General features: G+C 40.5%; 1 long non-coding RNA gene across 1 annotated transcript in view; it reads left to right on the top strand.

The window, feature by feature from the left end:
• The window catches only part of LOC138698099 (uncharacterized), a 705220-nt gene extending 696825 nt beyond the window's left edge, over window positions 1-8395 (top strand). Inside the window, exon 3 of the long non-coding RNA XR_011331696.1 lies at window positions 8301-8395. This is a non-coding gene — a long non-coding RNA (uncharacterized lncRNA). The remainder of the gene's footprint in view (window positions 1-8300) is intronic.
• Window positions 8396-17866: the final 9471 nt, after the last annotated feature.

The raw sequence follows: 17866 nt of genomic DNA on the forward strand, positions 1-17866 counted from the left end.
GGTGCATGATCTCTATTATCACCGGTAGGTGGTCGGACGGAAGATCATCCAGGGTTGTTAGTCTCGCTCTAGTTGTGAGACCTTTCACCAGAGCGATGTCTAATATGTCAGGCAGTTGATTTGCAGCATCCGGTACGTGTGTGGGTTCCCTAGGGGCCATCACGACGTATCCGTTTCCTGTAGAATTAAGAAAAAGCCTATCGCCCTGCCGATTGGGGCGTTGACAGTTCCAGCTAGCGTGCTTCGCATTGAGGTCGCCGGCGACTACGAATCTATCGGATAGACTTGTCACTATATCTAAATCGCGTTCATCTAGTATGCCCGGAGGACTGTAGGCAGCCATAAGCAGAAAGGGGAGTCTGCCTATGTAGGCTCTAATAGCCACTGCCTCTAATGCCGCTAGCTGGGGAAGGAGATACTCACAGTGCGCGATCGTAGAACGAACGAACACCGCTACACCTCCGCCTCTTCTACCCGCTCCATCTTGTCCATAGACTTTAAACCCCGCGCATCTTAAATTTACTTGGGGTGTCAGGAACGTTTCTGTTATAAATGCTACGTCTATATTATTAGCGTCTAGGAAAGCCCTGAACTCATGTCTATCATGTCTAAGGCCCCTGGCGTTCCATATACACATCCTAGCAACTCCGTCACTTCGTCTGGCCATTGAGAGAAACGAGGGAGGTTAGGAGCTTAAATATCTCCGGGAGGGCAGACATAGGATTCTCCATAAGGAGAACTATCACTCTGGTTAATCCTTCTAGGATTGGGGCGAGCGGGAGGTTAGGGTTTGCTAATTGCAACGCCTCGGCAAAGTGCTGAACTTGGTCCAAGGTCGCGCCTTGACCGGTCGGGCCTTTCGAGGTGCTTGCAATAGCTTCCTGCTGGGCCGGTGGGACAGGGTCGGAGATGGACTCTACCGTGGTAGCCTTGGTCGCTTTTCTGCTGCCCCTGTTGCGCTTAGGGCGCTGAGAAAGGGGTCCTACATTATTGGCAGCAGTTTGGGAAGCTGTCGCTGCCACGGTGGACCACAGAGGCGCGGCAACGAGCACTTCCAAAAGCGAAGGGATGGTCGCCTGCTGCTGCTGCTGTTGGCGGACCGGCCCGAGTTCCGTGCGTCGCTCCGCACTGGGCCCCTGCACAGGGGCGCGAGCCTGTGGCTGCTGTTCTCGGAACAGCTGCTGCTGCCTCGCAGCTCGCTCCACACGCTGCTGCCGGAGCCACTCGTATTGGAGCGTCCGCTGTTCCTCGAGCTCTGCCCTCCTCCGTCGGGCAGCCCTGCTCGTTCCTTCCGTGGCATCTCTAACCTGTAGTGCTACGGGACACCCTCCGTAATTGGCGGTGTGAGTGCCAGTACAGAGTGCGCATGTAGCGGGGACATCGTGCGGCTTGCGACAATCTTTAGTCTTATGGGGGCGTGCACAAGCTCGACACATAGGCTGCGCTTTGCAGCTAGCCTGCGTGTGGTAGTACCACTGGCAGTTGCTGCACTGAGGCGGGCGCTTGCTGGGGACGTAGTCCTCAACTGTTACCCTCATCAGGCAGCACTGACGCAAGGCTCTCATTCTATCCCGGGTTTCTGGGGAATTCTCCACATCGACAATGACCATTGGGAGTTTGGCCTTTGTCCTTGATGAGTGCATCCTCGTCACTCGCCGGACGATTATGCTTTGGAATTCCAGGTCGCCCTGGATGTCCTCCTCATCTGTGTGAATATCTATTCCTCTTAGAACGAATCGCAGAGGCTTGTCGTTCTTGGGGCGCAGCAAGTTGTACGCTACTCCCCGTTCGGTCAGGAACCTGCAAAGATTTGCGTAGTCCCTTTCGCAAACAGTTTTCACGGCCGTCCCGCCGCGCGCCCTGTACGAGTATAAGCCCAACGGTTCGTATTCGGCCTTGAACTCTAAGTTCAGTCGGCCCAGCGAGCCAGTGAAGGCTGGCGTAATAATAACGGGTGGGATATCACCACGTCGCATAGTGAGGGCAGTCTCAACATCATCTTCCTCGTCCTCACTCTCCGACACGTGAGTACGAGCCGGGGAAGAGGGGCGGGGAACTGCCTGATCTACCTCAGGGGCAGCAGCTGTCTCATGTGGGGCCTCAGGTTCGGCGGGGGGTGCTGCCTCCTCGGTCACGACTTGAAGAGTCGCCGCCTCCAATTGCTCCAAGGTAGAGAGAGCCGATCTCTCTTCCTTGGTGAGCTCACTAGCGGAAGGAATGCCGCCCTGCTCAGTCTTAGCTGAGACCTTCTTCTTCTTCTTCTTCTTTTTGGCCTTAATGACCTGAAGTGCGCCGGACCCAGATGGAATCGGCGGCACTTCATCAGCCAAGACCGTAACACCACGGCTATTCAGTCCGCTAGGACCGGGCAAGTCAATATGTGTTACCTCAGTGACCTTGGGAGCTACCTTGGGAGGGGTGGGCTTTCTCGGGAGTCCTGGAGGGACTGGGATGGTGGTAGGGGGACGAAGCTCAAGGATCTCCGCAACTGGGACCGGGACAGGCGGCGTCCGTACAGGACCAGCCGATCGCAGGTTCCGACGCCTGGGCGGAGGAGTAATCTGCGCGGGACGCGACACGCGCAAGTAGGAGGTGGTGGGCCCTGTCTGGCTAGTGCAAACTAGCAACCGCTTTACGCCACCTGCAGTAGGATGGCTCGTGGCCTTGTTGCTCTTAACTGGAGCCATTCGAATTACAGATTCGATCCTGTCAGGGGGGAGACCTAAGCGGCACTCTGTCCGCAGTGCAAGAACCTGCTAGGCCCCTTTCCCACTAAGGGTGGAAGACCAGCAGTTACGCCCGACCGGTCGCCGAAGCCTAGCCCGGTTATCCGATCGCAACAAGCGTTGCGGAGCCCGCCGGGGACCGTCGGTTTGGTTTCTCTAATTTCGTTGGCCCTGATAAGGGCCGGACGAAAATTTGCGTAGCCCTCAGAAGGGCCGGGCAATAGTAGAAGAGTGGAGGGCGGAAAGCAAATTAGCCCGAAGGCCCTGCCTTTGGGCAGTCACTCCGGCACGAAGGCACAGAGTCTCTCCCTAGCAGGAAGCCTGCCTAGGGGCCGAGGACGGCTAGGGGTCTCCTCGAGAGAGGACCCAATCCCCGACCGGGATCCGCCTGGCCTAGGAAAGTTAGTGCGCACAGCCCTCCGTAGGCTGCGCGGCTTTCTTCGCGCTGAGCGCCGGTGCGGCAATGGAACCAATAGGCTGCTCTTTAAGAAGTGCCGATTACGTAGGTGTCCGCTGCCTGGCCGACAGAAGTACGATGCTCGGCGCCTCGAGCCTCCCTGGGCGAGAGCTGCTTGGCTGCTGCGCTCGCTTGCTGCTGTAGCACTGAGGAATCTGGTTGGTTGTCCGCTGTAGCTGCTTTCGCCGGTGCGCCAATCAGATGGCCTCAGGACACGTCTTGCTCCTTTCACGTCCAAGAAAGAAGTCGTGATCGGGCCAGTCTGCGCTCGAAAAAATCGAAAAATCGAAGGAGAATTGGGAGGAAAATTTAAAAGGTACGCAAAACGCGTCCTTGCAAGGGGTTGGGGGCTGTACAAAACTAAATATGTGAGCTCCAAGCCTGTTGGCCACTAGTCTCACTCCGGGTTACGCTGCTCCCCTGAAGGAGCTCTAGAAAATTTTGAAGGGGAAGCCGAAATTGGACGTAACCTCTTAGGTACCACATACGCGAGGGGGGCTGAGATTGATCACTTGATCACGGAACGGGGCGAGGAGGAGTTGGCTGGTGTTTGCCGTTAGGATGGCAAGACGCCGTCATCCGTTGTTCGATGACAAAGCATTTGAAGGCCGTCGGAAGAAGCGCCGTGATTTCTAACCTGCAATTTGAGAGGTCCCTGTCCTTTCAATTTGCGACTTATTGAGTGACCTCGTATGTTTAATAGACTATTAGCTGGCTGCATCGTTGTATATATAGTGCGGGAGGGGGGGGGCTTGCTGTTGCCGCCTCGGTCCGCGCTCGAATGTGCTTCGTGGGCGGGTTTGCTGTTTTCCACGCGCTCCGCGTCCGAGGTTGTGTTGTTTAATTGTGCTACGCGGGCGGGTTTGATGTTGGTTTTCCTTAATGCCGGATACCAGGCCTTGTTAACCTTGAGGCCTTCTTCTTTTCGATTGAAATTGTTCTTATGTTTATATATTTCTATCGCCTCTCGGTGTAGCCTCGCGTAGAAATGTGGTGTGTCGCTGAGTGTATCGGTGTCTTCGAACCTAATTTTATGTTCGCCTTCCAGATAAGCATGTTCAGCTACAGCCGACTTATCTACGTAGCCAAGGCGGCAGTTTCTTCTATGTTCGGAGATCCGAGTCTTGAAGCTCCGCTGCGTTGTCCCTATGTAGACTGCTCCACATGAACACGGGATCCTGTAGACCCCCGTAGAAGATAATCTGTCGCGTTTGTCCTTGGCTGAGCGTAGGCTGTTGCGTATCTGCTTGGTGGGCAGGAAGATAGTGTCCACCTTGTGCCGGTTGAGGATCTTGCTTATCCGGTCCGTAACTTGCTTGTGATAGGGCAAGAACACCGTGCCTCTCTTCGTATGGTCTTGGCCTGACTCCGGTGTCGTCTTCTTCCTTGGTTTCAAGGCCCTTTTTAACTCTGTCTTGGCGTAGCCATTAGCGGCTAGGGCTGAATGTAGGTGGTCGATTTCTTGGTCTATATGTTGGGGGTCAGAAACCCGTATGGCTCGGTCGAAGAGGGTTTTAATCATTGCACGCTTCTGCCGGGGATGATGATTGGAATCTTTGTGTATATATCTATCCGTGTGTGTGGGTTTCCTGTACACCTTGTGGCCGAGGGCGCCATTTTCTTGTCTGTAAACCAGTACGTCTAAGAAGGGTAACTGGCCATCCTTCTCTGTTTCCATAGTGAATTGTATTTGTTCATGTTGACTATTGAGGTGTAATAAGAAGTCTTCGAGTGTCCGTCTTCCATGTTTCCAGATCACGAAGGTGTCGTCCACGTATCTGTACCAGCAGCTAGGCTTCAATGTTGCCGTTTCCAGTGTTGCCTCCTCAAAAGCTTCCATGTAGAAGTTAGCTATCACAGGACATAGTGGACTCCCCATGGCCACTCCGTCGGTTTGTTCGTAAAACTTTTGTTGCCACTGGAAATATGTGGTGGTTAGGACGTGTTGGAAAAGCGTCACAATATCTTCGGAAAAGATGTTCCTGAGTAGAACCATGGTATTGCTGATTGGTACCTTGGTAAATAAAGAGACCACGTCGAAACTCACGAGGATATCTTGCGGATCGGCTACCAGTGTCTTCAATCTCTCAATGAAATGTGTGGAGTCTCTTATGTAGGAGTTGGTCTTGCCTACATGCGGTCCGAGTAAACTGGTAAGAAATTTGGACAGGGCTCACAACCAACAGACCACGGCCTCATAGCCCGGAAAACTTTTCTACTATTGATGTCCGATAAGTTTTATTCTTTACAAAAGTTTGATAGGACTAATATTTAATGAGATAAATGAGTTTTAAAATTAAAATAACGCCATCTAAGACGGTGCAATGAATTAAGAACAATAGACTTCGTCTATAAGGGGCCTTGGACAATAACAATCGAAACAGGGGCCTTGGACATCAACAATCGAGAGCTATTAAACATAGCCTACAGAGAATGTTTCTGTGTTTGTATGAAGTAATATCAGAAGCTAAATTAACCGATTTGTATAATTAATTATTATTTCACCATTGGAAAGTGTAGTTTCTCTAGATGGACATAATGCTGTAATGTTATTACAGTAACGTCTGAGTAAATCGAGGACAGCTAAGATTAAAATAGCTTCTTATGCACAGAAAATTTGATAGACTATTTTGTACATTCGTTTTCTGTATTTCTTAAAATAATATTTATGTACACTCATTTTAATCTCAGAGAATTAACGAACAACCAGAGTGTATTTATTTAGTATACAGTAATAGTACGTTAGCTTAGCAATCCATTATTTATTAATTCAAATTTTAACTATGCTCAATTGAATCGTGTTAAAATACATAAAATATATATGCAATAAATGCGATGCAAAAAAATTGGATAATGAGCGAAGCAGATTATCTTACGCTGTTGTAAAAGTTGTTCCCTGGATCAAGCGTCCTATTTTAATTATGCAATTTCTTTATATTTATTTCTAAAAGGTGCAGCGAAGCGCACGGGTACGGCTAGTACAGAATAAGACTGGTAAGCACAATAAGCCTCATACTGCAGTACAAGCCTTCAGGTACCGCTTCCGTAGAAGAAGAAAAAAATGTGTATGTGTGTGTGTGTGTCTCTCTCTCTCTCTTAAATGAAGAAATAACCCTCCATATTTCAGTAACTTCATACTTATGCCATCGGGACTACTCGTCTTTCTGCGTTTTTAGATTACTCAGGGCTATATGCAGTTCTTCTTCTGATGTAATTGGATCTATAAAATTATTATAAGTACAGAATGATTATTAAATCCTGACAGTTCAGCGACGCGAAAGAGGGGAAGTAATAGGAGGAGTGGGGAGAGTCCCGGAGTACAAATAAGGGCGAGCGGTCGATAAAGGAATACAGCTTAATTGTACTGGAAACATACCGCTCTACCGCATGCGTGACATCCGATAGCTCCGAAGGCAAGCGAGTGAATAATCAAAGCACCCCTTGGCGTAACAAAATGGACTAGCCTGACCCAGGCGCAGATCGCCGGTGACCGTCAGGACTAAATAATTGTACTGTAGATGTGTTATCTTCTGTTTCTGATGCTGACTTTTCGTTGCACCATAATCCTTCATAATATTATCTCCTTCGTTCTTTATCGATTATAGTGTAAATATATCCGCCAGCATAATAGTACGAGGTACACAAATTTGAAATAGGAGTGAAATAAATCCAGATCACTCTTGTCATAATCACAGAATTAACTCTAATGTGTCGAGAACTGTGAAGAAAACGAGCAAAAATACGATCGCCAAAGTTGTCATAACTTTTTTCAGATTTTTATAAACTTATAAGGGACAAATGACAAAAGAAATTTTGACATCAGAAATACTGAGAAAATGTGATTTGTGAAAGTACCTAGGTGTGTGAATGTAGAGTTTGCAATAATATCTGTTTATACAAACTATCAAACAAAGCAACAATGTAAATAACCTATTAACCAACGAATATTTTTAAATTTTAATGACAGACAACATGCAACTAATTATTCTGGTATCAGAAACTTCAAAGATGTACTTTCGTGCAAGTAAAGAAATCGATAATTTGCAAAATCGCAATACTTTGTCTTTAAAAAGGTAAAGGTGACCACATTAGACAACATCAACGCACATGGGATCATGGAGATAATTTCAAGACAGCACTAGAAAGAGGTGATGTGGTCAATACAACGCTCAAACTAATTTTAACACTAAAAAAATACACAGTATTTAATTTAACAGGTGGTCATTTGGATGCTAGAACCCTTCGGAATTTAAGCAACTAGAAAAATCTCGCCACCACACGGCGTTGAAGCCCGGGCCCAACGTGCGACTTCCTCTTTGTAGAAAATACAATTGAAAAATACAAATTTCAATTTGAAAATGTATTTGCCAGAGACTAATAACTTCACGAAACTGAGTATGAAATAAAACAATAGCAATCATATTTTTGTGTGGCAGAAATTCGTTGGCTTGTAATGACAAGGGTTTAACCACCAAAATTGAAAAAAAATAAATAAATAAATAAAATAAAAATAAAATGATTTTTTGTGTAAATTGACCTTACATTAGGTTTATCTTCTATATGTAACAATGCAGTTGCTATATGTTGACTAGTATGCAAAATAGAAGATGCCAAGATTGTACGAGTATGTAACTTACAAACTTTCAGGCACTTTTCCTCGAAACAAGCAGTTGACCAGAAATTTGCTATTCTAATGCAACAACTTAAAGATTGTTGCGAAGTGGAAAGTTATGACAAATGACGAAAACACATTTAAAAATTTTGTGTTACTTTTTATCTCTTTCAAAATATAATTGAGGAGCTTACTTTCAAACTGCACCTAAGTCATTTTTTATCATTTTTTTGTTATTGCGTTAATATCTCTTACTAGGATTAGATACATGTGCTTCACTATAATATCGTTCAAAACTCCCTTACGTCACGTTGAATTTATATTGGGAAAATTCCATTTTCTTCCAAAGGTCATCCAAGTCATGAAAAAATTTAATTTCAAACCCTTCTTGTCCACCGTTGTAACTGAGGGTTACGGATGAATATCAGGTAACTCATCTTCGCCACTTCATTTCCTCCCCTATCATCCTTTCATTCATCGTCCCATTACTTCTTCTGGATATCAGATCACTCTACAGGCGGCCCTCCGAAGCTGCTGGCTCTCTCGACCGGCCTCCGTGGATTGTATTCAAGTGATGATGGATAGCTTCTGCAACGGAATCCGAGGCAGATATTCTCGGGGGGAGGACTTCCGCCTCGGACCGTTAAGGGAGCCTTGAGGGCGGGTAGCCGAAGGAGCAGTGGTACATGGACTCTTTTGGCTGTAGGGACCGGTCGTTAATGGGGTCAAGTGGTTAGGTCGGTGCGCGTAAAGGATCGGTGGGTATGCAACTCATCCCATATAGGGGACGTATACAATAGACCTCAGGTCGTAGTGCATGGGATGTTCACTCCCACCTAACAAGAAAAAAAATCCCTTCTTAAGTCATACTCTGACTTCATTGATTGCTGCACAATTCTGATACATACATAGAACTCATGTTTGCAATGTTGTATGTTTGTTAAATTACACTGTTAAATAGCCAGTATAAGAATTGATAAAATTTAATATAAAATATTGTTATACTTATGGTATATGATTCAAATTGACGTAAATTTAAATTTTATATGAAAAACATTACTGACGTTATGATTGATTTCGTGTAGTTATTTATGATATTACGACAATGTATGTTTGTTTTTGTATGTAATATTATTGTGTTTTTTTGTTGCAAGTTGAAATTATGTTCTATGTATAATTTTATTGTTTCGTATTCACCAGGTATCTGATGATGCCGTATTCATACATTTCTTTTAGTAATGTGTAATAGCAAATATTAATTTGCAAAAAAAAAAAAATGATAAATCATATGATTGAAAAACTTTAAATACATTTTATGATCTTCTAACCGATTTGTCTGAAAAGAAAAATGAATGGTAAAAAAATAGATTATTGTTGTCCATTACTGTAAATTTTTTTGCTTAAATGTTATGACTTAATTGGTTTCTGGAATAAGAAAAATATGATTAGAGATGCCATTTGGACCTTAAAGCTAAAAAAACATTTTTTCATACTTTATTATGTTATACATAACAATACCTAATGGATACAGTTAAAATAATTTACATTTAAAATAAATCAACAGGTGTAGAAGTTTTTTGTTCCTCCTGATAATCAGAAAATGGCTTAGGTGGAGTTTGGAAATAAGCTCTTCACCCCAAGTGATTTATGATATCAATTCTAACTTCATTCACATATTCGTAGTGGAACGACTGCTAAGTTCTGTATTTGTTCGGATATGATCCCGTGCATTTCGATAATAAATCATTTATGACAACGGTTGCGTCTTTCAACTAAAATTATTATACAGAATTTCTGCCTCGGCCGAAATGGTCAACTTTGCTTCTAACCTAAAGTAAGTCTGATAGGCAAGGTTGTCCGTGGTTGTCCTGTGAAAAGTGTGTGCAGGCAGCAGAATTCCACACATTCCTTATCCTTGAATGAATGGGTGTGAATCCTCATTCTTTGGCCGCTTAAATATGAAGGAATGCGTGTATTCAGTTTATAGAATGAGGGAGGATTATATTATTATGTCAATGGTGAAGGCAATAATTTATTATTGTGACTCTGGAAGTTTCTCTTGGACAAAGTAGGAAGTTAATAGAGAACATAAAAACTGGAACAACAAAACGATGAAATGTAGTGCAGTGATTGTACGTTTTTTGACTAACTTTTTCCTTTCTGACATTATTATTTTCATTCCAGAATTTCTTCTAAGCTTAATATACCAATTGCCCTCGGATTGGTGTTGTCCCTCGCTATACAAGAAGGATAAAAATATGTATTGTATTGTTTATTTATACAAATGACTTGTAATCGATAATTTAATGGTATACATAAATATACATAAAACAAATACATATTTTAAAACATTAAGTTCTTAACGCTATATTTGAATTTTCTGATACCACAATTTTGCAGACTTGAATTTTCTTTCAATTATTTTGTTACCATCCCTGGATCAAAGTAGGTACCAATGATTTCTATAGTTGCAAGAAAAGTTGTTTATCGTTGAGTCCTCTTGTACAGATAAATGATTCTTCTGTGTGTCGAAAACTTTTAGCCCTACAACGCACTGTAGTATATCCTGCGTTACTTGTAAATGAATTATAGCTTAGTTATGATATAATTATGTCATAACCATTTCGATTGCGAACTTTTCTGCTGGATATAAATAGAAAATCCTTAATTCTAATGTTAATTTTGTAACCAAGTACAGTATATTGAATTCGTACGTTATAATTTAAATAAATTTGAAGATAAACTCATGACATGGCTTTCTTCAATTTTCTTGTAATCTGAATTTTATTGCGCTCTGAAATCGAACTTTAGCTTAAACATATTGCAGGGATTGTCATTCTGTTGTCTATATCTGTGTCTTTTATTTAAGTAGTATCTATTTGTCAGTTGTTTTTTTTTTTTTTTTTTTTCATTTTTCATTTGTAATTTGTATTTACACTTGTATCTTGGATTTGTATCTGTTTTATCTCTTTTTTCATGTTATCTGCAATTCTATATCTTTAAACAAATATCTGTACTGCCTATTGTAATTGGGGCTTTGCCCTGTTATAAAAATAAATCATCATCATCATCATCATCATCATCTTCCTAGAAGTATTAGGCCAAGTGGCCTGTTACGGTCTCAAACTAGAATTTTCAGTCCATCTCTTCTTTGGTGTGCCTAGAGATCTTTTGCCATATGGATGGTAATGAAGCAGTGCTTTTGGAATTCTGCATCGATTAATTCGTTCGAGATGACCCTTCCACTGAAGTTGATATTTGCTGATGAACTGCATAATGGGTTCTATTTGAAGTTCTTGCATTAGGTCCTCTTTTTTTTATGATCCCAGCGAGTATATCCAGCTGTTGCTCTCATAAACCTCATCTCACTTGCTGTTATTCTACTGACATCTTTATTCTTCACAGTCCACGCTTCGCTACCATAGCTTAATACTGGCTGTGCTAAGGTTTTATACAAGCCTATTCTTGTGTGTCTTTGTACTAGTGAGGGTTTCATGATTTTATTAATGATCCCCATTGTTTTATTATATTTACATATTTTTTCAGCAATATCTACTTCATCATAAGGTGATAGTGTATAGCCAAGATAAGTGAAGGTATTTACTCTTTCTATTATTTTATTATTCAAACAGATTTTGCTTGGTACAGGGAATTTCCCACAAAATGACATGATTTTCGATTTTTCAATATTAATTTCCATGTTATATTTTTCACTGACCTTATTTAAATTGTGTACTGAATATTGTAAATCATCTTCAGTTGATGCCATGAGAACTAAATCATCAGCGAAAAGTAAAGCATCAAGCTGCAAATTTCGATTAATTGGAATAAATCCATGTCGTGTCTGTCGCCAATCTTGAATGATTCTATTTATATATATAATAAACAGAAGTGGTGAAAGGCCACAGCCTTGTCGTACTCCACTATAAATGGGTCGCCACTGTGAAAGTTTATTGTTGCTTCGAATTGCTATGATGGTTGTTTTATATATATATATTGTAAATATTTTGTATAATCTGTTGAGGTACTTGATCATCTGCCAAAATCTGAAGTAATTTATTCCGATTGACTTTATCAAAAGCCTTTTTAAAGTCAATGAATGCCATATGCGTTTCTAAATTAAATTCTCTATGTTTCTCAACCAGTAATTTCAATGCGAAATATCCATCACAACAGGATCTTCCTCGACGAAAACCATTTTGTTCCTCACTGATAATATTGTCGTAATGCTTATTGAGTTTGTTTTTCAAAATATTTGCATAAATTTTATATCCTGCGTTCAATAAACTTATTCCTCTATAATTATCCGTAATTTTCAAATCTCATCTCTTATGTATAAGAATTACAATAGATTTAGTCCAGCTTTCGGGAAATCCTTGTTCCTCCCAAATCAAATTTAAAAATCTCAAAAATCTTTGTAGAAATTTATGGCTAGCATATTTAAATAATTCACTATTTATTAAATCTTCTCCTGGAGATTTATTGTTTTTCAATTTAGCCAAGGCTCTTTGTAGTTCATCCATAGAAATTGACTCCAATAAAGGATTAGTTGAAAATGGAAGCTGAGAGATTGTGTTGATGTAGACCATAGTTGTTGAAAATACTGTAACCAATTGTCCTGAGAAATAACATTTATTCTTAGATTATCTTTTACTTCACAATTTAATTTCTTAAGAATTTTATAAGTCTGTGGTTGAGGCCGAGTGATATCATTTTCTAAGTATGCCACAAAGTTTATCCAATTCTGTCTATGTTTTTTTCGAACTTCTCTCTTTGCGATTGCCCGTTTCTTACGATAATCAATTTGATCTTCTTTTTTCTTGGTTGAGATATACTTATTGAATGCTTGTCTTTTATCTGCAATTATCTTGCTTATGTCATCATCCCACTGTCGCAAGCCTTTCTTTCTAAACCACGCCTTTTTTTGTCCCAAACTTTCTTTGGCGGCTTGTGTTAAAATTTGTTTCACATTCAACCATTCATCTTCAACATTATCAAGAAGGGGTAATTGATCTACAAGAATATCCATTCTATTTCGGTAGAGATTAGCAATACTAAAATCTCTAAGTAAAGGGACTTTGAAGAGTAAATTATCATTTTTCATATGCGTTTTCTTTCTCAACCATCTTGGATTTAAACTTATTGAGCTAATTAATAGATAATGATCTGTTTCTAATTCCTGGCCTCTAAAAACTCGGGCATCCATAACCATGTCTGATAAACGAAAATTACATATGATATAATCGATGATAGATTTTGAATTCCTGGCTTCCCATGTATATTTATGACTTTCTTTATGTTCGAACATTGTATTCATGATTTTGAGTTGATTATACATCACAAAATCAATTAATCTATTACCATTATTATTACATGTTTCTTCACCAAGTCTTTCAAGTCTCAACAGAAGCCTCGGATAACAAGGATGGATTATAAAAATAAATAAATAAATAAATAAATAAATAAATAAATAAATAAATAAATAAATAAATAAATAAAAAGTAAATAAGTAAGTAAATAAGTAAGTAAATAAAATAAATAAATAAATAACTAAATAAATAAATAAATAAATATTTACTTATCGTGTGTTTCGTTCTTGTTCGAGAGCTCCACTAAATGAAAAACCGTAGCAATAGTTAAAATTTTATCTAAAAAGTATTTAAAAAAATAAAACATATAACATTCCAAGTAAACGTCGGGTTCTGTCCGGAGAAAGAATTTATTACATTTTCTTTTTGTTAATAAAATTATTTGTAAAACGTATACTTATTCTTGTTATATTTATTCAACATAATTTTATGAATAAATTTCATTCTCGCGTTTAACGTTTTCGTTATAAAAGCATAAATTAGAAGTAGTGTGACAAGAAAATGTCGATCTCGAGGATTTTACGGAAATAAAATTTCCAGCATTTTCCTAGAGAAAAATATTTCTTTTTCTCATATCATTTGTCTCGCTGTGTGTGGTGATTTATCCTAAAGGATTAAACGCAGTCTGGTCATGTTCAGAATCCGAGTCAATTAACTGGGAATGATACACAAGAAAAGAGAGAAATGAGGAGCAAATTTTCAAAACCTGACATGTCACTTTTCAGAAAGTTATAGAAATATGTCTCAGTAATAAACGAATATTTTCTCTATGGTGAAATTTTATAAAAATCTATAGCAAAAAAAAAAACAATGTTTAATATGTCACCACAGAAAATATTTTGTTCATTGCAGAGATATAGATTTTGGCATCTGAAGTGCATTTTCTGAAAATGGACATGTCAAGTTTTGAAAGTTTGCTCCCCAAATATTATAATTCTAATAAATAATAATATCTCTTTATTTAAAAAATCATTACATCCGATTTCGTGTGCATCGTCGTTATTAATTTTCCTTGTAGTTAATGAAGTCATATATGAATCAGTAGGAACAGAGCGTACGCAGTTTAGAATATATTACTATTTAATTCCAGGGGGGAAAGCAAGCAAACCCACGCACCGCCCCAACCTCACCCCCCCCCCCGAGATGATACAAATTAATCCCATCCGAGCTTTACTTTCTTGTATGGTTTTCACGTAACTGTACTTGGCAATGGAAAGGACTGTAATGTGCCCTTCCCAAAATGCTCGATTTTCTTGGGCATTACTGCTGTGAGAAACCGTGCATTCTATTAAATCACTCACTACTGGTCTTTCACCTCTCGCCACAGTAAACTGTCTTGTAACTCCTGACGCACATGGCGTTATTCAAGTTCGTTTTCAGAGATCGGAAACAACCCTCCGTAATTTCTTGATACCGTAACTGCAGAATATATTTTATCACTTTGACGAAAGAATCAGCAGCCACACTGATGACCAAACACATGTGAAACCAAGTCCCATCCGGGACAAAGTTTCTGGAATCTCAGTTCTGCGCATTATCGCCTGCACACTACGTTCTTTTCACACAAGTTGAGAGTCGCACCAGGTTCATTAGAAGCACGAACAGAACAATGTCGCACAGTACTGATCTCTACATATTAGTGGTGATAGTGGTGGTGGTAGTGATGGTGGTTGAAGTAGTTGTAGTAGCAGTATCAGTAGTTAAATTGTTCCGGCATAAATGTAATGATTTTTAAGAATGCCATAGTTCACTGAAAATTTTGTTTTACATAGTTCTTTAATGTGCTAGTAAATCAACTCACACAACTTCCATTGCATTTACATCGAATGACTACAATTTCAGTCGCAATCGAACCAGCTACACCTACAACAAACTAATATAAATTTAATAGACCAACATAGATTAAAATAGCATATATAATAAATAAATATTCATTCTTTCATTCATTGTTTTCTGCTCAAGTGTACGTATTTCACTGCAAACCCACCATTCTTTAGTCTTCCCTATTTCCTGTCTTCCTCTTAGTTCCACATACAATCCATATGTATATGTACTTATGTTTGTAATACATGTAGACCTGCGTATGTATGTATGTATGTATGTATGTATGTATGTATGTATGTATGTATGTATGTATGTATGTATGTATGTATGTATGTATGTATGTATGTATGTATGTATGCATATGTACTTTAATGTAGTATACATACAATATACTGTGTATATATATCTGTGTGTGTGCGTGCGTGCTTGCGTGTGTGTGTGTAGTCCACTGCTAAAAGAGGGAATGTCGTAATTTTGTAAAAAATGAGAATAAGGTGCAGTACTATAGATCAAAGGGAGTAGAATAATACACTTTGTTGCACTCCAAGAAAGATGATAGTTCCAGATCTACATCGTGTTGAAGAATTGGTGTACCGCACAGAGTGGGAATGTCAAAGTTTAAATTGCATTTCTTGCAAAATACAATTCATTCGACATTCCCCTTTTTTGTAGTAGACTCTTCGTATATGTTAGGTATTTTGGCATTAGAATAGATGTGAGCTGTCTAACAAATTAAAATTCTTGACCAAGCATGACGTTTGTCATACAACCTTTCCAGCAGCTAACAATACCTGGATGATTGAACACGCATCGCCCTCTCTTAATTTGGATTAAAAGCATAATAAAATTCGACCGGCCAGCGCTAGCTTCGTCATGCGTTTTGACCTTCTGTAGTCATTGTTGTGTTTGTCGCAGTTTCACGGTTGACCCTGCGCTTCGAGTTGTCAGAGTTCGTCGTGTTGTGTGTACGCAGCTGACACCTACGAAAGTTTTACAATTAATTTAATGGGCTCCTCTTTGTTATCTTTCTGCTTGAAATACAATTTTTATACTTTACAACCTCGAATGTGTCCGCACGCAGATGTGTCGCGTTTTTGGCAAGTCACAACTTAGATTTCCGGGTTTTAATAGTTTGTTGTTGGTGTTTCCCAGTATGTGAGAAAAATGTGATACTGGAAATGAAAATAATTTTTCACATGAGAACCTAACGTAATTCTTTGCAACAGCCTTACTTCTTTTACTCGGTAAATAAATTAGTGATATAAACTGATTACAGTTCCTTGTAATAATTGAATAATTAAAGATTTTTATTGCATTAGAATGTATTAACGACTAAGAAATAATTATTGTTAAAGGAACGATGTTACCATTTGTAAATAATCTGATCCGTTTGAGAAGCTATAAAATGAAATCGCTATAAAATTGTAATAGGTATGATATCAGAAAATGATGTTAAAACATACAAGTTTTGCATCATTCTTTTCTACCCAACAAAAGAGATCAGATTACTACTTATGAACGAGTTTACTGCAAGGTAACGAGCTACATAAGGGTTGTGTTTTACAGAATTTGAAAATGAACTTGAACTGATATGTTCAACGTCGTTTTCGCCGTCAGTATGGTGTTCGAAAAAGTCCAAATTACTAGTCGATAATGTTAACTGTAGGCTAAACCTATCATCAGACAGTAGCCTACATCTTACTTGACAATAATATGTCAGAGGAAGAACAATGTTGATTGTATACGTAGGGTGTAACTTTAATAGTGGCAACACTGCTGTAAAAGCGAAACGAGACAGAGTTAATTGTTGTCACTTCTACCACATGTTAGTCTGTGTCTGCCCTCCCCCCCCCTAAAAGGACTCTTCCGTCCGACTCACAGCGCATGCCCTGTGGAGAGTTGAATTTAGAGTCCTGTTAGTTACAGCTATAAGAGGTTGTGTTTCGCCATGTTTACAAAGCAGGAAGAGCGATTTTGGCTGAAAATTCCATCTCCCCGTGGTCGTACACCACGACAATGCCATGACGGTCTTGTTGAGGCATGTGGAGAGACGGCGTTACCATACAGGACTGTGGCGAGATGGGTTCGAGCCTTCAACGAGGGGCGTGACCGCGTGGAAAACATGGCTCGACCGAGTCGTCCGAGTGTTAGTGAAGAGGAAGTGCAAGCTGTTTCCGTGCTATTAGACAACATACGGTACGTGAATTAGCCCAGGAGATAAGAATATCGCATATGACTGTGTTTCGTATTCTAAAGAATCGCCTAAAAATGAGAAAGATTGCATCTCGGTGGGTTCCCTGGGATTTGACGGAGACACAGCGATGGATTCGATATGACACCGCTCAGAGTCACTTGGAGGGTTTTGATCTTGAAGGAGACGCCTTCTTACGGCGTATTGTTGCGCTTGATGAGACATGGGACAGGTCATGCGAACATCTACTAAGCGCCAATCAAATGAGTGGCGTCATTACGGGTCACCACGCGAAACAGTGATGCGTCGTACCCCTACGAATGTGAAAGTTATGCTGATTGTTGTGTACGACTGTGACGGCGTCATCCTAATACCTACCGTCCCGCAAAGAGAAAATGTTAATGCACAGTATTTCCGTCATTTTTGGAGCACAATCTGAGACTAGTGGTCCACATCTGTGGAGTAACGGTCAGCGCGTCTGGTCGCGAAACCAGGTTGCCCGGGTTCGAATCCCGGTCGGCGAAAGTTACCTGGTTGAGGTTTTTTCCGGGGTTTTCCCTCAACCCAATACGAGCAAATGCTGGGTAACTTTCGGTGCTGGACCCCGGACTTATTTCACCGGCATTATAACCTTCATATCATTCAGACGCTAAATAACCTAGATGTTGATACAGCGTCGTAAAAAAC

Source organism: Periplaneta americana, chromosome 4 (genome assembly GCF_040183065.1).
Source record: "Periplaneta americana isolate PAMFEO1 chromosome 4, P.americana_PAMFEO1_priV1, whole genome shotgun sequence".
Classification (NCBI taxonomy): Eukaryota; Metazoa; Arthropoda; class Insecta; order Blattodea; family Blattidae; genus Periplaneta; species Periplaneta americana.